Genomic DNA, 26,660 nt, shown 5'->3' with positions numbered 1-26,660 from the left:
TAGTGCTCACAATCTTAAATCCCATTTTACAGATGAGGTAACCGAGCAGCAGGGAAGTGAAGTGACTTGCCCATGGTCAAACAGCTGACACATAGCAGAGCCTGGATTAGAACCCAGGTCCTACTGATTCTCAGGCCCGTGCTCTATCCACTAGCCCACACTGCTGCAAACTCTAATTTCACTGTATGACTTTGTTGTAACTAAACATGGATTTGTAATAACCACATGTGGATTATTATCATTCATTTATAACCATTTTCTCCCTGAATCTCCACTGTTACAAATCCCTTTTGCCAAAAGAACATCTGTGGGACCTCCCTCTGCAAAAGAACCTAATGTCTTGAGAATCACATACTATTACTTCTATCTCAGAGCCCACCTCAGGAACCCTGACATTAGTATACCCACCTGGTTGACAAACTGCACCTAAATGGAAAGCTCCTTGAGGGCAGGGATCAGGTCTACCAACTATACTGCATTGTATTCCCCCAAGTGCTCAGTACACGGCTCTGCACTCTGATTTATTACAACTAGTTGAGGTAGATGAATGGTACCAGATGTCTTCCCATCAGTCTAGAAACGTAAAACTATTAGAAAGCCCAAAAGGTCCACAGCCTTGTCTTAAGGAGCTAAACTATGCCTAAACCAACCGAAAGAGATGACTAATTATCTCTTTTTCAAAGGCCTCCAAGGATAGCGATTCCACAACCTTTCCAGTGCATTTTCACCTTACAGTCAAGAAATTCTTCCTTATGACTAACCAAACATTCTCTTCTTGTAACTGAAGTCCTTTATGCAACCCTCCGGTTAGCATTTAGCACATCAAAGTTATGTCTCTTTAGCAAGTAATAATCCCAAGGAAAATGTCCTATTTTATCAATATTATTTAATTTTATAAATAGTGTGCTATAGTCACTAACACCATCAGTTAGCATTTGTAATTAGGTAAATAAAATAGAAAAAGGTAAATGCAGAAAAAGAGTTACTCAGGAGACATTTGGGAGAAAAATCCAAATGTTACTGCTTAAGAGAACTAAGGCAAAACAATGAATAGAAGTAAAAAAAAAGTTGTCATGTTATATACAAGGACTTCTGGTGAAATTTAACTATTTTATCATCTTCATAACTTTCATATATGGATGGGATGCAGTGTAGTCTAGGGAGTCAGAGAATCTGGATTCCACTCCCAGCTCTGCCACTTGCCTGCTGTGTGACCTTGGGGAAGTCATTTAACTTCTCTGTACCTCCCTTTCCTCAAATGTAAAATGAAGATTGAATCTATTCCCTCTTCGATAGACTGTGAGTCCCATGTGGGACAGGGACTGTTTCTATCCTGATTATCTTGTATCTACCCCAGTGTTTAGTATGATGCTTGCCACAGAGTAAGCACTTGAACACCATAGCTGTCCATCAATTTTAAGAATGCAACGTTGTCATCAAATTCTGCAACCTAGAATCTACATTATTCAACAAAGCACAGCTAGATAGGAAAATGAAAATTGATCATCAACAATGCATCCGTCTTTAAACAAAATTACAGGTTTGTAAAACTGCAGTACTATCCTACTTATGGCTATAAAAATTGTGGACATCCAGTTCATTGAACCACCTACAAGTCACAATCAACGTCAGAAGGCAGGACAAGATTAGCAATTATAGGGTCCAAGGACATGACTTCACAATCAGTAGCACCCTAACCTACCATAAACTCCATTCAATTACAAGCTCTCAAAACACTAAAAAGGTTACCTCAGAAGATTCAATAACCGAATATGCGATTATATAGCCGTGACAGTATACATTCAAAAAATTTGTTATGTTTCATAAAAGGTCCTGCAGAACAGGGGGAAAAATGTTTCAAAATTTATAGTTTTACTAGAAATGGAAAGAGCCACTTCCATCTCCAAGGCTCCAATATCATAATGATTATTAATTATGACTACTACTTTTTATGCACCCTCTCAGGGTCACACTTGGAGAGTTTCCAGTACTCTACCAGTCTCAACTAAGGAGGGAGAGTCAAGCAGAGTCATATCCATTCCATTCCTAGCTTGGGCAGTTTTTGGCAAGTGGAAGGCAATCTTCTACAAGTCGAAACTCACCTGTGCTGGGCAGCAGCAGCAAGGGAGAGAGTTGAGGGTGAAGACCAAAGTTTACTGTGCTGAAGGAAGCAATGGTAAACCACTTCTTGTATTTTTACCAAGAAAATTATGTGGATACACTACCAGAACAATTGCAGATGGGAGTGGGGCATTCTGGGAGAGATGTGTCCATGGCATTGCTATGGGTTGGAGACAACTCGACAGCATAAGACAAGACTTTTTGTACACCTGGGATAAAGAAGTCCCTTAAAATCTCAGGAAAAGTAGTCTTTCTGGGAAAGTATGATTGAGGGGCTGCTGATGAGATCACAATCCCTTTTGGAGATGTCCTAAACAGGTGACAAATCTAATAGAGAAATGCACTGTTCATTCTAATTGAATATGGCTCTACAAAGTGTGTCCTTCAATCATTTCATGTTTAGAATGTGTCTCTCCTGTTGACAAATGCTATACAATATGTGAAATACCACCATCAGTAGTGGTATTTTCATTATGGAGGTTGGCTCTATATATACACATGTGCAATATCTACCTATATTTATATGGGGAGGGAAGGTTTATATTTTCATTATGGAGGTTGGCTCTATATTCGTTCATTCATTCATTCAATTGTATTTATTGAGCTCTTACTGTGTGCAGAGCACTGTACTAAGCGCTTGGGAAGTACAAGTTGGCGACATATAGAGATGGTCCCTACCCAACAATGGACTCACAGCCTAGAAGGGGGAGACAGACAACAAAACAAAACATGTGGACAAGCGTCAAGTCGACAGAATAAATAGAATTAAAGCTAAATGCACATCATTAACAAAATAAATAGAATAGTAAATATGTACAATTAAAATAGACTAATAAATCTGTACATACATATATACAGGTTCTGTGGGGAGGGGAAGGAGGCATGGAGGGGGGGATGGGGAGGAGGAGAGGAAAAAGGGGGCTCAGTCTGGGAAGGCCTCTTGGAAGAGGTGAGCTTTCAGTAGGGCTTTGAAGGGAGGAAGAGTGCTAGCTTGGCGGATGTGCAGAGGGAGGGCATTCCAGGCCAGGGGGAGGACATGGGCCGGGGGTTGACGGCGGGACAGGTGCAATACCTACCTATATTTGTAGGGGAGGGGAGGATTTTATGTAAAACCACTAGGTGAAGCTATTAAGATTATTATTTCTATAGAACCCAACTAAACTGAATGGAATCAGTAGCCTGAAAATGGCTAAATTCTCAATTTTAGCTATTTTGTAGATTCCTGATCTAAATATGTAGTCAATCAATCAATAAGTGGTAATTTATTCATTCATTCATTCAACAGTATTCACTGAGCACTTACTGTGTGCAGAGCACTGTACTAAGCGCTTGGGAATTACAAGTTGGCAACATATAGAGACAGTCCCTACCCAACAACAGGCTTACAGTCTAGAAGGGGGAGACGGACAACAAAACAAAACATGTGGACAGGTGTCAAGTCATCAGAATAAATAGAAGTAAAGCTAGATGCACATCACTTGGTCCCCTTCTGTTCTCGATCTACACTCACTCCCTTGGTGACCTCATTCACTCCCACGGCTTCAACTATCATCTCTATGCTGATGACACCCAAATCTACATCTCTGCCCCTGCTCTCTCCCCCTCCCTCCAGGCTCGCATCTCCTCCAGCCTTCAGGACATCTCCATCTGGATGTCTACCCACCACCTAAAACTCAACATATCCAAGACTGAACTCCTTGTCTTCCCTCCCAAACCCTGCCCTCTCCCTGACTTTCCCATCTCTGTTGACGGCACTACCAACCTTCCCGTCTCACAAGCCCGCAACCTTGGTGTCATCCTCGACTCCGCTCTCTCATTCACCCCTCACATCCAAGCCGTCACCAAAACCTGCCAGTCTCAGCTCCGCAACATTGCCAAGATCTGCCCTTTCCTCTCCATCCAAACCGCTACCCTGCTCGTTCAAGCTCTCATCCTATCCCGTCTGGACTACTGCATCAGCCTTCTCTCTGATCTCCCATCCTCGTGTCTCTCCCCACTTCAATCCATACTTCATGCTGCTGCCCGGATTGCCTTTGTCCAGAAATGCTCTGGGTATGTTACTCCCCTCCTCAAAAATCTCCAGTGGCTACCAATCAATCTGCGCATCAGGCAGAAAATCCTCACCCTCAGCTTCAAGGCTCTCCATCACCTCACCCCCTCCTACCTCACACCTCCCTTCTCTCCTTCTACAGCCCAGCCCACACCCTCCGCTCCTCTGCTGCTAATCTCCTCACCGTCCCTCGTTCCGTCGACCCCCGGCCCACGTCATCCCCCTGGCCTGGAATGCCCTCCCTCTGCCCATCCGCCAAGCTAGCTCTCTTCCTCCCTTCAAGGCCCTACTGAGAGCTCACCTCCTCCAGGAGGCCTTCCCAGACTGAGCCCCCTCCTTCCTCTCCCCCTCCTCCCCCCTCCATCCCCCCGTCGTACCTCCTTCCCTTCCCCACAGCACCTGTGTATACGTATATACATTTGTACACATTTATTCCTCTATTTATTTACTCATTTATTTTACTTGTACATATCTATTCTATTTATTTTATTTTGTTAAGATGTTTGGTTTTGTTGTCTGTCTCCCCCTTCTAGACTGTGAGCCCACTGTTGGGTAGGGACTGTCTCTATATGTTGCCAACTTTTACTTCCCAAGCGCTTAGTACAGAGCTCTGCACACAGTAAGCGCTCAATAAATACAATTGATTGATTGATGTACAAGAGCACTTACTGTGTGCAAAGCACTACACTAAGCACTTGGGAAATACAATACAATAGAGTTGGTAGACACAATTCCCCGGATACAAGGAGCGTACTGTCTACTTGGGGGAGATTAATATTAAAAAAGTTAAAGATAAGGGAAATAGAATGCAAGGATGTATACATAAGTATGGTGAGGCTGGGGTCAGTATCATAGTGCTAAAAGGGTGCACAAACAAGTATATAGGCGACGCAGAGGGAAGTCAGGTAGGGGAAATGATAGTTTAGTCAGGGAAGGGCTCTCGTAGGAGATGTGATTTTTAGGAGGGCTTTGAAGGTGGAGAAAGTGGTAAACTGTCAGATATGAAGGGAGAGGGTGCTCCAGGCAATGGAGAACATAGGCAAAGGGGTGGTGGCAGGATAGACAAGTTTGGGGTACAGAGAGTAGATTGACGTTAGAGGAGCAAAGTGTGCAGGCTGGGTTGTAGTAGATCAGTGGGGTAAGGAAGGAAGGGATGAGCTGATTGAGTGCCTTAAAGCAGATGGTAAGGAGTTTCCGTTTGATGTGGAGGTGAATGGGCAATCACTGGAGGTTCTTGAGGTGTGAGGAAATATGCACTGAATATATTTTCAGAAAAAGAATAGAGTGGAATATGGACTGGAGAGAGGAGATACAGGAGGCACGGTGGTCAGCGAGGAGGTTGATGCGGTAGTCAAGGTGGGATGTGATAAGTGCCTAGTAGAAAAGAGCACAGGCTTGGGAGTCAGAAGACCTGGGTTCTAATCCCAGATCTGCCACTTGTCTGCAGGGTGACCTTGGGCAAGTCACTTTACTTCTCTGTGCCTCAGTTACCTCATCTGTAAAATGGGGATTAAGACTGTGAGCCCTGTGCGGGACATGGGCTGTGTCTGAACCAATTATTTTGTATCTACCTCAGCGCTTAGTACAGTGCCTGGCACACAGTAAGTGCTTAACAAGTACCACAATTATTACTATTATTACCATTATTATTATCAGCTTAGAAGCAGTTTGGATGGACAGGAAAGGGTGACTTGTGGAGATGTTCAGGTAGAATTGAAAAAATTTGGTGATAGATTAAATGTGTGGGTTGAGTGAAAGAGTTGAGTTGGGGATACTACCAAGGTTACAGGCTTGTGAGACAGGGAGGATGGTGGTGTCAAGCATCTTCATTCCAGTTATTTTACTGAGATAGGTATTTGGAAGTGAGAGAAGCAAAATTTCTTAATCATATTTGGATAACTAGTCAAAAAAAATCCAACAAGCAGCATTGTAATATTTCTTCTTGGTCTATAGCTCTTAGTACAAGAGCCAAAAAAACTGAAAAGGAAGATGGGTAGGAAGCACACATGAGAACAGATCAGTAGGTTGTTATAACCAACCCACAAAATGAATATAAAGTGCTATTATAGAAGTCATTACTCCATGGATAGTTGCTCCTCATTAATAGGCTGAGAATGAGTCCAGAATATACAATTTAAACTAATCAGGTAAAAACAGATGCTACTGATGGCTGCAGATAACATAGATTGTCTTCCTTTACCAGTATCACTTGGTAAGGTGTGCAATCTGTGTCATTTCTACCTCTCCTTTCAAAGATTATTGAGCTTCCAAGTGCTTGTGAAAACAAGTCAGGTGTGTGTAGGGGGCAGGAAGGAGATGGGGAGAATAAGACAAGGATAATGGAAAGACATTTCAGAAAATGGTCTTTTCTTCATATCAAATACCTAAATGGGCCAGCACTGTGGCCCAAAATGAGTGTTGCTTTATGATTCTGGCACCATTCCTTAGGAAATAAGGTGGGAATTCTATTCCTAATTGCCATCAAGCGCTCAGGTAATCAATAGGAGAGTCTTGGAATAATTTTTAAAAGTAAGTTATAACAGTTTTTCTAAGTGCTAAATTTCTCATCTTATGATTGCATTCCCGTGTGGCTGAGGGATAAAAGCCACTTGAAAGCTCCCTGCCTAGGTTTAGGCAGGCCATCCACAGAACAATCACCATTCAAGTATTTTCTTTTAAACAAGAATCATGAATATCTCACTGAAGGCCATTTTCATTGGCAGCTACTCTGAGTTTCTCATCCTGCACCCTAGAATTTGAAATTCAGAGTACCCAGTGGATAATACTAAATCTGAAACCCATCCATCTTGCAATGTATTACCTCTATAGTGCTCTTTCTTTCTTTAATACCTAAGCTCACATAGGAATTGCATTTAAGTTCCCTGAGAGTGCAAGTAGAGTACAAAGGGCTTACAAGAAAAAAAGAGTAAGCACAATATCAAAATCAGTACTCTCAGGAGGAAGCCACCACTTTAGTCAATCTGCCCTGCATTTTTTTCTTTGGTTGTTAAAATAAGTATCAAAGGATCCCAAGGACGATGAACCCACTTTCAAGGAATGCTCAAATACTTGCCCTAGTGAAAGCCATGAGGGCACGGGTTCTATCTAGTGTACATTAAAGTCAGTTAGTCAATAGTATTTATTGAGTGCATACTGTGTGCAGAGCACTGTACTAAGTGCTTCAGAGAATACAACACAATAATTTAACAGACACATTCCCTGCCCACAGTGAGCTTACAGTCTAGAGGGGGAATCGAAAGTGGAATGGAAAGTGTCCATTCTAGTCATTCTAACAGTTTTCTCTTAGTAAAATGGGCATTAAATATTCCTCCCTCTCTCCTAGTTAAATGGTGAGCCCCATGTGAGACAGGGACTCAGTCCAACCTGATTACTTTCCTCTTCTGGTTCTCCTCCCATCTCTCTTGCTGCTCATTCTCAGTCTCTTTTGTGGACTCCTCTTCTACCTCCAACACCCTAGTTGTGGGGCTCCCTCCCTCAAGGTTAAATTCTGGGTCCCCTTCTATTCTCCACTTACAGACACTCCCTTGAAGAACTAATTTGCTCTCATGGCATCAACTACAATTTCTGCTGGTGATACCAAAATCTACATCTCCAGCCCTGATCGCTCTCCCACTCTGCAGTCTCGCATTTCCTCCTGCTTTCAAAACACCTGTACTTGAATGTCCCACTGTCACCTCAAACTTAACATGTCCAAAACAGAACTCCTTAACTTCCAACCTAAACCCTGCCTTACCCCTGACATTCCCATCACTGTAGATGGCACACTTTCCTTCCTGTCTCACAAGCCAGTAACCTTGGCATTATCCAGCATGGCTCAGTGGAAAGAGCACAGGCTTTGGAGTCAGAGGTCATGGGTTCAAATCCTGACTCTGTTAATTGTCAGCTGTGTGACTTTGGGTAAGTAACTTAACTTCTCTGTGCCTCAGTTACCTCATCTGTAAAATGGGGATTAAGACTGTGAGTCTCCCATGGGACAACCGGATCACCTTGTAACCTCCCCAGCACTTAGAACAGTGGTTTGCACATAGTAAGCGCTTAATAAATGTCATCATCATCATCCTTGACCCCTTCTCATTTAAGCTACATATTGAATCTATCGCTAACTCGTCAGTTCAACCTTCATACATCGCTAAAATCCATGTATTCCTCTCCATTCAAACTGCTACCACATCAATCCAAGCAATTATCCTATCCCCTTTTGAATACTGTATCAGCCTCCTTGCTAGCCTCCTTGCCTCCTCTCTCTCCCCACTTCAGTCCATACTTCACTCTGCTGCCTGGATCATTTTTCTAAAAAATGTTCAGTCCATGTTTCCCCACTCCTCAAGAACCTCCAGCGGTTGGCCATCCACCTCCGCATCAAACAGCAACTCCTTACCATCTGCTTTAAAGGACTCAATCACTTTGCTCCCTCCTACCTCACTACTCTCCTAATACAACCCAGCCCACTCACTTCACTCCTCTAATGTCAACCTACTACTCACTGTACCTCGGTCTTGTCTATCTTACAGCCAACCCCTCGCCCACATCCTGCCTCTGGCCTGGAACACCCTCCCTCCTCAAATCTGACAATCACTCTCCCCACCTTCAAAGCCTTAATGAAGGCACATCTCCTGAAAGAGGCCTTCCCAGACTAGCCCCCTGCCTTTCCTCTTCTCCCACTCCCTTCTGCATTGCCCTGACTTGCTCCCTTTACTCGCCCCACCTGCCGCCCCATAGCACTTATTTACATATCCATAATTTACTTATTTATATTAATGTTTGTCTCCCCCTGTAGACTGTAAGCTAACTGTGTGCAGGGACTGTGTCCATTATATTGTTGTGCTGTACTCTTCCAAGTGCTTAGTACAGTGCTCTGCTCACAATATGCAGTCAATAAATACGAATGATTACTTGTATCTACCCCAATTCTACCCCAATGCTTAGAAGAGTGCTATCTAAACATAGTCAACACTTCATAAATGCCAGAACAGTGCTTTGCACATTGTAAGCACTTAACAAATGCCATTATTATTATTACCAAATGCCATTATTAGCGCCCCCTATACTGCAGCTCCTTGTGGAAAGGGAACGTGTCTACCAACTCTGTTCATTCATTCAATGGTATTTATTGAGCACTTACTGTGTGCAGAGCACTGTATTAAGAGCTTGGGAAGTAGAAGTTGGCAACATGTAGAGACGGTCCCTACCCAACAACGGGCTCACGGTCTAGAAGCGGGAGACAGACAACAAAACAAAACTACAAAACATGTAGACAGGGGTCAAAACCATCAGAATAAATAGAATTACAGCTATATGCACATCATTAACAAAATAGAGTAGTAAATATGTACAAGTAAAATAAATAGAGTAATAAATCTGTACAAATATATAAAAGTGCTGTGGGGAGGGGAAGGGGGTAGGGCAGGGGGGATGGAGAGGAGAGGCTCTCCATCACCTCGCCCCCTCCTACCTCACCTCCCTTCTCTCCTTCTACAGCCCAGCCCGCACCCTCCGCTCCTCTGCCGCTAATCTCCTCACTGTGTCTCATTCTCGCCTGTCCCACCGTCGACCCCCGGCCCACGACATCCCCCTGGCCTGGAATGCCCTCCCTCTGCACATCCGCCAAGCTAGCTCTCTTCCTCCCTTCAAAGCCCTACTGAGAGCTCACCTCCTCCAGGAGGCCTTCCCAGACTGAGCCCCCTCCTTCCTCTCCACCTCCTCCCCCTTCCCATCCCCCCTGCCTTACCCCCTTCCCCTCCCTTTCCCTACATATTTATTACTCTATTTATTTATTTATTTTATTTGTACATATTTATTCTATTTATTTTATTTTGTTTATATGTTTTGTTTTGTTGTCTGTCTCCCCCTTCTAGACTGTGAGCCCGCTGTTGGGTAGGGACCGTCTCTATATGTTGCCAACTTGTACTTCCCAAGCACTTAGTAGAGTGCTCTGCACACAGTAAGCACTCAATAAATAAGATTGAATGAATGAATGAATGAGAGGAAAAAGGGTGCTCAATCCAGTCAGAGAAGGCCTCCTGGAGGAGGTGAGCTCTCAGTAGGGCTTTGAAGGGAGGAAGAGAGCTAGTTTGGCAGATGTGTGGAGGGAGGCCAGGGGTAGGACGTGGGCCAGGGGTCGACGGTGGGACAGGCAAGAACGAGGCACAGTGAGGAGGTTAGCGGCAGAGAAGCGGAGGGTACGGGCTGGGCTGTAGAAGGAAAGGAGGGAGGTGAGGTAGGAGGGGGCGAGGTGAAGGAGAGCCTTGAAGCCGAGAGTGAGGAGTTTTTGCTTCATGCGAAGGTTTATAGGCAACCACTGGAGATTTTTGAGGAAGGAAAGACGTGACCAGAGTGTTTCTGTACAAGGATAATCTGGGCAGCAGAGTGAAGTATAGACTGAAGTGGGGAGAGACAGGAGGAAGGGAGATCAGAGAGGGGGCTGATGCAGTAATCTAGTCGGGAAAGGATGAGAGATTGAACCAGCAAGGTAGCAGTTTGGATGGAGAGGAAAGGGCAGCTCTTGGTTGTGGAGGTTGTGGAGGTGAGACTGGCAGGTTTTGGTGACGGATTGGATGAGTGGGGTATATGAGAGAGCGGAGTCGAGGATGACACCAAGGTTGCAGGCTTGTGAGACGGCAAGGATGGTACTGCTGTCTACAGTGACAGGAAAGTCAGGGAGAGGACAGGGTTTGGGAGGGAAGATAAGGACTTCAATCTTGGACATATTGAGTTTTAGATGGTGGGCAGACATCCAGATGGAGATGTCCTGAAGGCAGGAGGAGATATGAGCCTGGAGGGAGGGGGAGAGAACAGGGGCGGAGATGTAGATTTGGGTGTCATCAGCGTAGAGATGATAGTTGAAGTCGTGGGAGTAAATTAGTTCACTAAGGGAATGAGTGTAGATAGAGAACAGAGGGGGACCAAGAACTGATCCTTGAGGACATCCTACAGTAAGGGGATGGGAGGGGGAGGAGAAGCCTGCAAAGGAGACTGAGAATGAACAGCTGGAGTGGTAAGAGGAGAACCAGGAGAGGACGGAGTCTGTGAAGCCAAGGTTGGATAGCATGTTGAGGAGAAGGGGGTGGTCCACAGTGTCAAAGGTATTCTCCCAGATGCTCACTGCAGTGCTCTGCACAAAGTAAGGGCTTAATAGATTGTCTTGTCTTATGCTGTCAAGTCGTTTCTGACCCACAGGAAGCAATGGACACATCTGTCTCAGAATGCCCCACCTCCATCTGCAATCGTTCAGGTAGACTATTCACTGAGTTTTCTTGATAAGTATATGGAAATCGTTTACCACTGCCTCCTACCATGCATTAAACTTGAGTCTCCATTCTCGACTCTCTCCCATGTTGCTGCTACCCAACACCGGTGAGTTTTACTTGTAGCAGATTGCCTTCCAATCGCTAGCCTCTGCCCAAGGTAGGAATGGAATGGGTATGCCTCTGCTTGACTCTCCCTCCTGTACTCAAGACTGGCAGAGTACTGGAAATTCTCCAGGTGCAACCCTGAGAGGGGTCTCACTGAATAAAGAGCACTGATGATAATGATGGCATCTGTTAAGCGCTTACTATGTGTGAAGCACTGTTCTAAGCACTGGGGCAGATACAAGGTGATCAGGTTTTCCCATGTGGGGCTCACAGTCTTACTCCCCATTTTACAGATGAGGAAACTGAGGCTCAGATAAGTTAAGTGACTTGCCCGAAGTCACACAGCTGACAAATGGCAGAGCCGGAATTAGAGCCCATGACCTCTGGCTCCCAAGCCCGTGATCTTTCCACTGATCAATTGACTGATAAAGTGACAACCGCTTAATGCTCATTACAGAAAGCGTACTTCCCCAAATGACTCATCACTATACCATTTCTGAGAGCAAATATATCCCTAGGGCATGAAATATATCCTAAAAGCACACTTTCCATGGAGATCCCACTTCGAACAGCCTTGACCAACCACTTACCTTTGGGATGGTACCTACACTTACTAAATTAAGCCCCATATTGCTAAATATGGAAGGATGTATCACTTTATTGAAAACATAATGGGCAGGGGGTCTTGGAGGTCTTGGTCAATGAGTCCAACGTACAAAATGCTTGGCCATTTTAAGGAGGATGCTGTCTGGCAGTGAGTTGAGCCTTTTCTAAAAAGGGAGTTCTAACTTTTAAAAGCAAGTTTCCCATATGGACTAGGACCTTGAGAAACTATTGTACATTTGAGAGAGGGAGAGAAGGAAATTACTGGAAACCTGAACAATGAGTATTTTCCATTAGATTACATCACGGGAGGAACTGAACTAAACCCAAAAAAGTAAGTCAGTCCAAAGTTTGAGAGTTAATTTCCTATCTATTGGCAATATGATGTTTCTGTTTTTCCATCCAGTTGGCAGTGACAGACAGAAGCTATATGACTAAAAAATCAGTTGGCAAATATACTATCTACAACCAATACTTAAACTATAAAATTACTATCTGAATGGTAAATACATTGTAGTTACTTCCTCTTCTTTATGAAATAGCAAATACATTCTGTAATGTTGTAATTACTTCCATTACACACACACAAAAGGTGCTATTTCATTCATAACTTCATAGCCACTTCCAAGTTCCCTTTTTAAATTGAGATAAATAGAGCAAGTTGAAATATGCCTAACATCTCTCCACTTCTTCAATTAACAGCTATGGATATTTGATTTTTTTCCTAAAGTTAAATACTAATTAACCAACACTTTCTTAGCACTGTTCCATCTGCAAGGCACTTCACAAATTTAATTAATCTTTAGATAGGTGAATGCTATTTCTCTTCATGTTAAATGAAGAGTTAAACAACTTGATGAAGGCTGACATCACAACAGGTTACCAAACTCAGGGGTCCTTGTTCCCATAATAATAATAATAATAATAATATGTCTACCAACTCTGTTGTACTCTCCCAAGAACTTAGTACTGTGCTCTGCATACAGTTAAAGCACAATAAAAACCACAGGTTGATAGAAGTAGTGTAGTAGTCATATTTGTAGTAGTAGCGGCAACAGCATTGAGTGCTCACTTTTGAAACAATTGCTTACATATGCAATCAGTTCATACACCAGGAATACACATGCTGAGTAAGAATTAGAGGGAAAACCGGCTATATTGGTCCTTTATAATTAAACCTCTCTTATATGCCAGGTATCCCTCACCATATCCCTGAGAATAACCAAGTAGCAGTTTATGATTTGCTGACAGAAACTGACGTGGCTTCTCATTCAGGAGTGATAGTGCCAGGATTAAAGGCCTGTGAGACAGGGAGGATGGTGGTCCTGTCTATAGTGATGGGAAAGTCATGGGGAGGATGGTGTTTGGGTGGCAAGTTGAGGAGTTCTGTTTTGCCTGGGTTAGGTTTGAGGTGTCAGTGGGACAGCCACGTAGAGATGTCCTGAAGGCAAGAGGAAATGAAAGACTGAAGAGAAGGAGAAGAGAGATCGGGGCTGGAGATGCATAGGGGTGGTAGTTAAAGCCAAGGGAGCTAATGAAGTCTCCAAGGGAGTGGGTGTAGATAGAAAATAGAAGGGGACCCAGAACTGAGCCTTGAGGGACTCCCACAGTTAGGGGGTGGGAGGCAGAAGAGGAGCTCATGAAAGAGATTATAAGAATGAGCAGCCAGAGAGAGAGGAGAACCAGGAGAGGACAGTGTCAGTGAAGCCAAAGTTGGATAATTTTTCCAGGAGAAGGAGGTGGTCCACAGTGTCAAAGGCAACTGAGAGATTGAGGAGGTTTAGGATGGAATAAAGGCCATTGGATTTGGCAAGAAGGAGATCAATCAATCAATCAATCAATCAATCGTATTTATTGAGCACTTACTATGTGCAGAGCACTGTACTAAGCGCTTGGGAAGTACAAATTGGCAACATATAGAGACAGTCCCTACCCAACAGTGGGCTCACAGTCTAAAAGCGGGAGACAGAGAACAAAACCAAACATACTAACAAAATAAAATAAATAGAATAGATATGTACAAATAAAATAAATAAATAAATAGAGTAATAAATATGTACAAACATATATACATATATACAGGTGCTGTGGGGAAGGGAAGGAGGTAAGAAGGGGGGGATGGAGAGGGGGACGAGGGGGAGAGGAAGGAAGGGGCTCAGTCTGGGAAGGCCTCTTGGAGGAGGTGAGCTCTCAGCAGGGCCTTGAAGGGAGGAAGAGAGCTAGCTTGGCGGATGGGCAGAGGGAGGGCATTCCAGGCCCGGGGGATGACGCGGGCCGGGGGTCGATGGCGGGACAGGCGAGAACGAGGTACGGTGAGGAGATTAGCGGCGGAGGAGCGGAGGGTGCGGGCTGGGCTGGAGAAGGAGAGAAGGGAGGTGAGGTAGGAGGGGGCGAGGGGATGGACAGCCTTGAAGCCCAGGGTGAGGAGTCTCTGCCTGATGCGCAGATTCATTGGTAACCTTTGAGAGAGCAGTTTCAGTGGCATGAAGGAGGTGGCAGCCAGATTGGAAGGGTTCATGGAGAGAATTGGAGGAGAGGAACTTGAGGCAGTGGGTCTAGACAACTCACTCAAGGAGTTTGGAGAGGAATGGTAGAAGTTTGTGGTCAGGGGGGAAGAAGAGAAGGAGAAAGTGTTTTGATAAGGTGTAAAGGGATGGGGTTGGAAGTGCAGGTGGAGGGGTGGATTTTGAGAGGAGGCGGGAGAATTCCTCAAAGGAGAGAGAAGGCTCCAAATGGGCAATTTCTAACCAGTATATTTTAGACAAGGGTCCTAAGGTGAATTCCTCATTTAAGTTCAAGTCCAATGAATTTTCTGGTCAAAAATGACTTTTTTGACATGTCCACCTTAACAAATAGCCATAGTATGGAAGGAGCCACGTGAGAATTAGTGCATCAGTATAATCAAACATAATCTCTGAAATTGCTAATATTTCAGGAGACTACTGAGCTAAAGACCCCTTCCTCATATTGATCCATATCTCAGTGCCTAAATCCCTCCCTGCTAGAAGTTTACAAGAAGTACTAGAAGTTTAAGTGACTGCTGAAATAGATTTACACTTTGGGCCACTATGAGTCACTTAGTGCATTATCACCCCAGTGAGCCCTAAACATCTGATTTATTACTAATTAACAATTTAATCATTGGACAGAGTAGAACCCAGTGACTCTGAAACTATCCCCTAAATCAAGGCATTTAGGGAGATGGTGACTTTGCATAATGCAGATTGAAACCACATAGCTAAGTATAGTCCAGCAACACTATTTCCAGGGCAAAACAGAATGTGAGCAAAAAATTCCTCTTCAATATAATGACAGTGAAGACAGGAGAAGGGGAAAGAAGAAAGGGAGAAGGCAGAAACAAAGATAGGATTATCAATGGTATTTATTGAGGGCTTACTCTTACATTGTACTCAGTGCTTATGTCAGGAATGCATCACTTTCTTCTAAAATATACCCAGTTTAATAACGTCTGCCACACAACTTTGCCATAATTTAGAAATCATCAAAAACAACTAGTTTTTAGGAACAACAAGAACCGTCAAATCCTTGTTTTAAAAACTGTCACTGTTGCAAGTGGAGAATAAATTACCAATAACCCTCAGACTGTGAAGGGGAGATACATGATAAGGTGAATGCCTTAACTTTATTAAAGAAAACACGTTATCAAGAGGCAATGAAATTAATGTAACTACAGTGGGTCTGCCATACGAGATTCCAGGAATGATAATGAGGCCATTCACCTTAATCAAGTTTGATATTTTGCTTTATTTGAACATAAAACCAACTATTGTAATCAAACTGCAGTACGTTAAAATACTTTCTGGCAAAAACCAATGGCTTCTGCAGTTCCACATAATTAATTCAACTCAGGGATGAAATGACTTTAGTCATATCTATTAAATAATTTACAACCAAAACAGGTTACATTTTTAGCAACTTTACAGGAGAAGAAAGATTAGCCTAAAATTCAATTAAGAGATCAGAACCCAGGGTATTTTTGCTGCAGAGCTGACTACAGTGAATTTGTTAATGTGTTCACAGGTAATTAGCTAGGAAGGAGGGAGGGAGAGGGAAGGAAAGGGAGAGAAACAGAAGGAAGGAAAGAGAGGGAGGCAGAGGGAAGAGGGGAGAGCGGGAAAAGAAAGCACTAAATGTGAGGCGGAGATGGAGGGAAGGAGGAAGGGAAAAGAGAAAAAGGGAGATGAGGGAAAAGACCTTTTCATATCATTTTCCTTCTAAAAACCTACTCTGACTAGGAAGGTGGTGGTGGTTCTTTTCAGTCTCCAAGGGCAGCTAAAATCTGTCCAAATTTCAGAATGACACCAGGTGAGGCTATGCATGGCAAAAGAAAGATACCAAAATTGCAGAAGTACTGACAAACATATCCATTTTAGCATTCAAACCACTGGCATGCTATGATGAAGACGTCTCATTTGTTCACTTAGAAAAGTATCATTGTCTCAATTTATACTGGAGGCATAGTTCTGACTCCATTTGTGTTACTGATCACTTGGCTTCCACTTTACTCCCCATTTCTGGGGTTGAGTTCCATTTACAGCTCAAATAAACGTTAAGTACAAGAAGAGAAAAAGAGGCTCTCAGGCTTAGCATATAAAATCCTCTGGAAAGGAACGTGGAATCCATAATGCTTGCTTACATTTATAGAGAATATCCCAAAGAGCACAACAATCAATCGATCAATTCTATTTATTGAGCGATTAGTGTGTGCAGAGTACTGTACTAAGCTCTTAGGAGAGTACAAAATAATGATATAACAGAGTTTGTAGACACATTCCCTGCCCACAGTGAGCTTTCAGTCTAGAGGATATAAGTGGTGTCACTTGCTTTAGTCCTTCAGGGTCCTTACTTTCCCTAAAATTAAGAAAATGCCTTATTCCTTAAACATATTTTTACTTTGTTTTACTAGGATGATCAAACCATTTTTGTAATTTAACAAGTCTTACACTCTCTTCAAATCAACTTAACTTCAAGTTCCAGAATCCCACAACTGGAATATTGTGACCTTCGAAGCATTTGACAACATTATTGCTCTCAGGAGCCTCACTATGGGGATATGCAATCATAGACTGGCAGGTGGAGTGAAACCATCACACTTTAAAGAGTGTTACTCCAGCTTGTAGAGAGCTTGACCTAGAACCTCTGGTGCAGGAATTTCACCCAGACGAGTAGTCATTTCACTTTTCAATGCCCCACTGGACTTCAAATGTTCCTTTCTTTCTTTTCTTTCTTTCTTTCTTTTTCTTTCTTCCTTTCTTCCTTTCTTTCTTTCTTTCTTTCTTCCTTTCTCTCTTTCTCTCTCTCTTTCTCTCTTTCTTTATTTGTTAAAGCACTTACTATATGCCAGGCACTGTACTAAGTACTGGGGTAGATACAAGTTCATCAGGTTGGACACAGTCCCTATCCTACATAGTCTCTCAATCTCCATTTTACAGACGAGGTAATGGCAGACAGGTTGCAGAGCTGAGATTAGAACCCACATCCTTCTGATTCCCAGGACCATGCTCTGTCCACTAGGCACACTGCTTCCCTATTCATTCCTCAAGTGGCTTCACTTCTGGGAGGTATCCATAAGCATCATTACCTGGGAAACATTTCCCTTCCAGCCATTTCTTCATAAAGGTTGGCCAAAACTGATGCAGTCTGATAGTCACCAGCATCCTCAAGATACATTCAGACACTTCATTACTTAACTTCCCACCTTCAGGTCACTAAAATGAATACTGCAAAAGACCTACTTGTTCTTTTAACTGTGATGTCACGAGCATGATCATGCTTATTTTGGGTTCTTAAATGCTAATCAAGACATTCTACTATTGATTATGGTCCCTGAATCCCAATGCAGCACATTAAATACACTCAATAAACACCACTGAGGGTAATTAGTTACCTAGCAGGACAATCCTGTTACCCAAGCGGGACACTGGAAACAACTTCAGGCCTGAGAATTTGCACTAATAAATTGACTATCATGATAGTGGCTGGCACAGTACAAATCAGATTCTCTGATCCCTACCAATCATGTTGGACAGGGTTGCAACATACTGTGACATGAACATGAGGTTGTTTTGGGTTTTTTTTACATGCAGGACCAATTCAGAGCCAAAGTGATTACAGCATAGTGCTGATGTTGTGGCATAGCAGTCTTAGGGCCCACCATTTTTCGAGATTCTTGCAGGGCCTGTCTCTCTCACAAAACTCCCTAGGTGGTCCTTTGGTCAGAAACCTTCTTCACTGATGGCAGCGCCCCAGTAGGCTGAATCTAGACTAGAACCCAGGTCTCCTGATTCCCAGGGTAGTGGACACTGGACTAAAAACAGTGATCTGAAAATACATAAACACATAAGTTCTAAGGATGGGTACAATACAATACATGGGTTTATGCAGCTTGAGTTGTACAGAATTAAACCAGGGAGGGCTTCTTGGAAGGCATGGGATGTTAGTAGGACTGTCTGTCCCTCCACCCCTAGACTGTAAGCTCGTTGTAGGAAGGGAATGTGTCTGTTATATTGCCATATTATACTCTCCCAAGCACTTAGTACAGTGCTCTGCACATGGTAAGCACTCAATAAATACGATTGAATGAATGAATGGTAAGCACTCAATAAATACAACTGACTGGCTCTGAAAATAGGAAGTGCTGTGGCCTCGCATATTGAGGGGGAGGGAGTTCCTGGTAGGGAGAACAGAATGAGCCAGGAGTTGGAGACAGGCAAACAGAGATCACGGTACAGTTAGAAGATGATATCTGAGTGAGTGGGTAGTGGAAAGAGAACTAATATGTAAGATGTTGAAATGGTAATGGTAACACTTCACACACAACCACATGATGAGTGCCTGCCATCCCTCCATTCTGACTCCCAAGGCTCCACTCCTGACATGCCTTGGGCACCATGGGCTACTCTCACGGACTTAAGCTCCTGTGGAGTGCACTCCAGACCTCTCCACCAAATGGCCAAGTGACTCCTCAAGGGACATGCGACCCCACAACATGGCTCCCAGGTCCCTCACTGTTCCGAGTGCCATGCAGCCTCCCCAGGATCTCACACCAGCTCAACTGCACATTGACTTGCCTTTTACTATCTTACCAGGACAGAGAAAAGAAGTCATGGTATTACCCCACCTCCACAAGGGCTGTGGTGGCTGCTGCTGCAGTGGTCACTGTGGCCATAATTGTGACTGCGAACTCTGAGCCACAAGGAGCCTGAAATTCTGCTCTTCAAGCCACAATCAATCAACTGAATCACATTTACTGAGCACTTACTGTGTGTAGAGCACTGTACTAAGTAAGTGCTTGGGGCAGTACAACAGAGCTGAGAGACACTCCTTGCCCACAGTGAGCTTACAGTCTAGAGAGAGATAATCAGGAGGGAGCACAAGTATTGAATTCCCATTTTGCAGATAAGGGAATTGAGACACAGAGAAGTTAAGTGACTTGCCCAAGGTCACACAGAAGGAAATTGCAGACCTGGGTTTCAAACCCAGGTCTTCTGACTCCCAGGCCTGAGCTCTTTCCACTAGGCCATGCTGCTTCCCACAGTGCCCTACTGAGCTCTGTTTTTGTCTTTATGTAAAAGCACTTAGTACTGTGTTTTATCTCTCCTTATCTGCTGCCAGTCCCCTCTGTCCCTTTTTATTTTTGGATTGTGAGCCCCCTAAAGGACCAAGCCTAATTCGCACTGTGCATTCTTTCCTAGTTCTTAGTACAGTGCTCTGCACAGAGTAAGTACCTAATAAATACTATTATTACTACTACTACTACTGTTGGTTGCCCAATGAAATATCCCTGGACAGACTTGTTTCCCAATTATTCTTTTGCTCGACATTTTCAAATTTCTTATTTCCTCGGACTACTCGGAGATCAGGTTCCCAATTGACAGTTATTCTTCAATTATATTTCATGGCACTAATGTTCAATTACTTCCTTTTTGTAATTTTGATTAGAATTCGTTTTAAATTGTAGTGCAGGTTTCTTTTAATGGGAATTACATGTGAATCTCAAGGGAACAGCGGAACAAGGATAGCCTCAAAGGTACAAGCAGAATGGAAAAAATAACCTCTTAGAATAAATGGTTTACATTTATACTCTATATTTAAGGATGTAGGTGAGCATTGGTTCTTAGTCAAAGCATGTTACAATAAACTGTATCCTTTAGCCAAACTGCTTCAGCTAAAATACAATGATGAATGACTACAATGCATATGAAAACTCTTCTGTCTTGGATGAAATATATATACATTATGAATAATGTATATAAATTACAAATGTATAATATATAATGTAGATGTATTGTAATTTTAGGTGGAAATGACATTAAGGGCTCTTTTTAAAATACATAACCATCTTCAATAATTGTGAACAGCAGCCGTTTAGCCCTAGACAGTTTACTAAAACTCATTAAGTGGCCCATCCAGTCCAAATAGTTAGTGCCCCTGAAATAGAGGAACCATTTTAGGGAAGAGATTAATTAGCATGATGATTTGGCTACAGGGAGGGAAAGAGGGGTTGGCCACTCAAAATAAACTAAATTGAATAATAATAAATTGTAATACCTCTGTGGGTGCATGTGTGTATTTAACCAAACTATTCTCTGCCTCCCACTCCCTAACTGTGGGAGTCCCTCAAGGTTCAATTCTGGGTTGCTTTATATTTTCCATCTACACCCACTCCCTTGGAGAATTCATTCACTCCCATGGATTCGAGTACCACCTGCATGTGGATGCTTCCCAAACCTACACCTCTCCCTCTCGGCAGTCTTGCATTTCCTCCTGCCTTCAAGACATCTTTACTTGGATGTCCCACCAACATTTCATACTTAACATGTCCAAAACAGAACTCCTCATGTTCCCACCCAAACCCTGTCCCCCAACCCGGACTTTCCCATCCCTGGGGAAAGCATAACAATACTTCCTGTCTCACAAGCCCAAAACCTTGGCATTATCCTTGACTCATCTCTCCCATTCAACCCACATATTCAGTCTATCACTAAATTCTGTCAGTTCAACATTCACTGCATCACTAAAATCTGCCCTTTCCTCTCCATCCAAACTGCTACCATGTTAATCCAAGCAATTATCATATCCCTCTTTGATTACAGTATCAGTCTCCTTGTTGACCTCCCTGCCTCCTGTCTCTCCCCACTCCAGTCCATAGTTCACTCTGATGCCCAGATCAATTTTCTACAAAACCGTTCAGTCCTTGTTTCTCCATTACCCAAAAACCTCCAGTGGTTGCCCAACCACCTCCGTATCAAACTGAAACTCCTTACCATTGGCTTTAAAGCACTCAATTACCTTGCCCCCTCGTACCTCACCTTGCTGCTCTCCTGCTAAAAACTCAGCCCACACACTTGGCTCCTCTGGTGCCAACTTTCTCTCTGTACCTCAATCTCATGTATCTCACAGACAACCTCTCACCCAAATCCTGCCTCTGGCCTGAAACATCCTCCCTCTTCATATCCAACAGACAATTACTCTCCCCACCCTCAAAGTCTTATTGAAGGCATATCCCCTGCAAGAGGCCTTCCCTGACTAAGCCCTCATTTCCTCTTCTACCACTCCCTTCTGCGTTGCTCTGATTTGCTCCCCACCTCAGGCCCACAGCACTTATGTCCATATCTGTAATTTGTTTATTCATATTAATGTCTGTCCCCCCCTCTAGACCATAAGCTCTTTGTGGGCAGGGAGAGTGTCTACCAACTCTGTTATACTGCACTCTCCCAAGCACTTAGTACAGTGCTCTGCACAAAGTAAGCACTCAATAAATACAATTGAATGAATGAATGAATAAATATGATTGATTGACTGGTTGATTGACTCTCCTCCCTCACGGAAATATACAAAACAGCATTCTTTAAGATCACCAGTGAGAATCTGCATATCCAACAGGTGAATGGGACACAATGTGAACACAGACACCTTGCAGGGCTGCTGTAACCACACTGTCTTCTACTAATAAAATCCCCAAATTTCACAGTGTCTAAAAAATTATAGGGTGCAAAGATAATGATGCCAAATATTGTTTACTGAAATATCTTTCATGGTTTATATGTTCCAAAATATGCAATAAAACATATGTATCTTCCCTTCAAAAAATACAAGTTATTCTGTCAAACAAATTAGTTTGTTTATACATTTCAGATCATTTTGTAAAGGCTGATTTCTCAGATATAATAGAGGACATCTGGAGCAATTTTAAGACTTTACTAGAATATTTAATTTTCTTGGCAACCCCAGAAGAGTTTGGGGAGGCATGCCGCTAAAATAATTGATGCCAGATTTAGACCATCCAAATGAAAAAAAAAAAATGACAGCACTGAAAACCAGTGCCCCTCATTGTAACCACAGCTTTAATGTAAAACATGCATACATGCTGCCTAAAGCCAGAAGCAGCTGAAAGACATTTGTGTGATTCATGAACAAAGGGTCATTCAATCTCTTCCATCCTTTCTAGATTTCAATTTTTTTTTTTACACTGAACCATTGGCTATTTCATTCATATACTGGCAATATTTTTATATGCAACTTATTAACAACAAAAGAGTTCAAAAAGTATTTTCCATACCCTCATTTATACGTGACTGAACTAGCCATGAAAGAACAATCCAATTACCATTATACCCACTTCCTGGGGAGCATTAAAAGGGAGTTAAGACTCTAGCCACTAGACTTACTTTCTAGTTACTTAGGAATAAATATTATAGGAAAATTTATCCAAGATCTATTCAAACAGATCTGTTTATTCATAAAACAGCTATCAATATTTAACACAGGGATAACATTATCAGGGAACCTGGCTGCACTACTAGTCAGCATTCGTACAGTGAATTGTATATGAGTATTTTATACATGAAAATGTACACTTCTAATATAGATGTAATAAAAGAATGCTTCATACTGTTTATCCCCGTTCCGTATTCCGACACTTAAAATAGCAAGATTTGAAAATGTGTCATGAAATATGTGAATTCACTTTGTTTTATAATTCACTTTCAATTTTATGGTTTTTGTTTTTTAAACCAACTCTCAACACAGCTTGTCACACACACAAAAAAAAATTGCTAAAAGGCTCTAAGGACCAGAGGAGCACATCAAGTGGATGGTTACCAATCATTGACTTTCAAATGAATTGCACTAAGCAGTGAAAAAGTTCTTAAATTCCACAGAATAGCAACTTACTGAGTCTCTCGTTCTGCTCAACTATTAAATTTATGCTTCGGCACACATTACTGCAGATACGACCTCTTCCATCATGGGTCTGTGACATGGCCAACAATAATACGAGCAGCCCTATTCTCCAACTAGAGGTGAAAAAATTGATTGATGCTCATCTTAAGTTGATGCAAGAAAGTCTGGATTAGTTTCTGAAAGAGCCTAGACCATATCAACACGGGACAGGGAGTGACATTTTTAGTTGTAAAGGTCAATGCTTTTCCACATATAGAAAATCTGCTTTCTCCAGCACCAAGCAACTGAAGAGCTCTAGCCAACCAGAATTCCCCCATAAAGGGCATCCTTGGTTGACTGTTACCTTGAGGATAAGGAATTTACAAGATTTGAATCCTCTCCAAAGTGTTTGCATAAACTCTCTGCTAATCTGAATGGCAAACTGCTTCAGTTCACTGCCCATTAGTATGCTGGCTCACACCACTCATGTCTAGGACTTGGGCATAAGCTTTCCCCAAGGTCCTAGCAGGGTATGCCCTTGTGCTGCAAACATTCATTCTTTTTAACTGCAATTTATGAGCAATCAATCAATAAATTAATAGCTCACAAACAATGAAATTCTGAAACGTAGTTAATTTCCTAACATCGAAGCTAAGCTCACTTCAACCTGGCTATACTAGGTGGGACACTTGAGGAGAATGAAATGTAACAGGATACCCAAATAACCACTGCTTGGAAGGGCTAAAAGTGAGCTATCCGAAGTAAGGAGAGTAGAGGAAGCCTTTTAAATACAAAGTAACACATAGCCTCAGACAATGTTGTAACCCAGCTTCCAACTGGGAATTTATTGCCAAACATAAGGCATGCCACTATCAAGAAGGAAAAGGCTCTGTTGGAGGGGAAAGCAGGCAAAAGAGAAAAGAGCATCAGATGCTACAAACTGTAAGCATGACAACATGGCATGGGACCTCCTTTTTTGTGTACAATATAGCTGGGACCCTGAGTCCCATAGTGGCCTTTTTAGTCACACATACGCTCATAGGTGAATTTCACTGTCAGTGATGTCTTCTTCAAATACACAAAACACATCTAGACTGTGAGCTCATTATGAGAAGGGAATGTGTCTGCTAATTCTATTGTATTATACTGTCCCAAGTGCTTATTACAGTGCTCTTGAACATATTAATCACTCAATAAATACCAGTGATTGATACACAGGCATACACACACACACACAATAATACTGAGTACCTGTTTAGACTGAACTCCTTATCTTCCCTCCCAAACCCTGCCCTCTCCGTGACCCAAACCCTGCCCTCTCCCTGACTTTCCCATCACTGTTGACTGCACTACCATCCTTCCCGTCTCACAAGCCTGCAACCTTGTTATCATCCTCGACTCTGTTCTCTCGTTCACCCCTCACATCCAATCTGTCACCAAAAACTGCCGGTCTCACTTCCGCAACATCGCCAAGATCTGCGCTTTCCTCTCCATCCAAACCGCTACACTGCTGGTTCAATCTCTCATCCTATCCCGACTGGATTACTGCATCAGCCTCCTCTCTGATCTCACATCCTTCTGTCTCTCCCCACTTCAATCTATACTTCACGCTGCTGAGCGGATCATCTTTGTGCAGAAACGTTCTGGGCATGTTACTCCCCTCCTGAAAAATCTCCAGTGGCTATCAGTCAACCTATGCATCAGGCAAAAACTCCTCACTCTCGGCTTCAAGGCTGTCCATCACCTCACCCCCTCCTACCTCACCTCCCTTCTTTCCTTCTACAGCCCACCCCGCACCCTCCGCTCCTCTGCCGCTAACCTCCTCACTGTGCCTCGTTCTCACCTGTTCCGCCATTGACCCCCGGCCCACGTCCTCCCCCTGGCCTGGAATGCCCTCCCTCCACACATCCGCCAAGCTAGCTCTCTTCATCCCTTCAAAGCCCTACTGAGAGATCACCTCCTCCAGGAGGCCTTCCCAGACTGAGCCCCCTCCTTCTTCTCCCCCTCCCCATCTCCCCGCCGTACCGCCTTCCCCTCCCCACAGCACCTGTATATATGTTTGTACAGATTTATTACTCTATTTTACTTGTACATATTTACATATTCTATTTATTTTATTCTGTTAATATGTTTTGTTTTACTGTCTGTCTCCCCCTTCTAGACTGTGAGCCCGCTGTAGGGTAGGGACCGTCTCTATATGTTGCCAACTTGTACTTCCCAAGCGCTTAGTACAGTGCTCTGCACACAGTAAGCGCTCAATAAATACGATTGAATGAATGAATGAATGAATACTGGGAATGGTATGAAGTGCTTGGTAGAGAAGGAGACTCTCTCTGCTCTTAAGGGTTAAATGCTCTAACGGGGAGACTAACAGAAACAAGGAATTCACAAACGATATAGCTACTGAAAACAAAAGTATGTAAGGATAACTAGATAAATAAATAAGAGTAAGTCAATATCAATTGAGAAGTGCCAAGGTGTATGAAAATATATGGTATGTATTGGGCAGTAAGCACTTGGGGGAGTACAATGTAAGAGAGTTGGGATGCTACTGCAAATTGCCCACAAATCTGATTGGCAATCTGCTGAACCTAAATAAGGCCAGGTGCTCACTGGACTGCTCTTAACAATTCTTACTGGGGCTTCTGGAGTGACATTACTTGAGCCTCTGCATAATTATCAAAGATCTCAGAGTCTTAGTAGGATTTGTTCTCCTGTTACTGTGATTAGCAAACAGTATTCTACTATCCTTCTTCCTAGGGCTAGATTTTGCTCTGTGAGATTAGACCCTGGGCAGTCCTAACTTTTAGATAACCAGCAAATTTAATTAGCTCACACCCCCTCTCCCCATTCTTCAAGAACTCCAAATAACCAAAGCTATTACTAGATGAGTTTGTAACATAACAATATCATTTCTCAATCACTGTTGGATTGGCCCATGCCTTTATAATAATAATAATGATGGCATTTGTTAAGCACTTAGTATGTGCCAAGCACCATTCTAAGCACTGGGATAGATACAAGGTAATCAGGTTGTCCCACGTGGGGCTCACAGTCTGAATCCCAGTTTTAAAGATGATGTAATGGAGGCACAGAGAAGTTAAGTGGCTTGCCTAAGGTCACACAGCTGACAAGTGGCAGAGCTGGGAATGCAGCGTGGCTTAGTGGAAAGAGCTCGGGCTTGGGAGTCAAAGGTCATGGATTCTAATCTCAGCTCCGCCACTTGGCGGCTGTGTGACTTTGGGCAAGTCACTTTTCTGTGCCTCATTTATCTCATCTGCAAAATGGGAATTAAGACTGTGAGCCCCATGTGGGACAGCTCGATTACC

General features: G+C 43.0%; 1 protein-coding gene and 1 non-coding gene across 6 annotated transcripts in view; both read right to left on the bottom strand.

Moving 5' to 3' along the window:
- The window catches only part of MAGI1 (membrane associated guanylate kinase, WW and PDZ domain containing 1), a 627,930-nt gene that overhangs the window by 368,082 nt on the left and 233,188 nt on the right, over nucleotides 1–26,660 (bottom strand). The window lies entirely within an intron of this gene.
- LOC119920450 lies at nucleotides 11,555–11,692 on the bottom strand. The gene has a single exon (XR_005448195.1). It is a non-coding gene; the product is annotated as a small nucleolar RNA SNORA7 (small nucleolar RNA).

The sequence above is a fragment of the Tachyglossus aculeatus genome, chromosome X1 (assembly GCF_015852505.1).
Source record: "Tachyglossus aculeatus isolate mTacAcu1 chromosome X1, mTacAcu1.pri, whole genome shotgun sequence".
Taxonomy (NCBI): domain Eukaryota; kingdom Metazoa; phylum Chordata; class Mammalia; order Monotremata; family Tachyglossidae; genus Tachyglossus; species Tachyglossus aculeatus.
The sequence above is the reverse complement of the archived record's forward strand: the minus strand, read 5'-3'. Positions and strand labels throughout refer to the sequence as shown.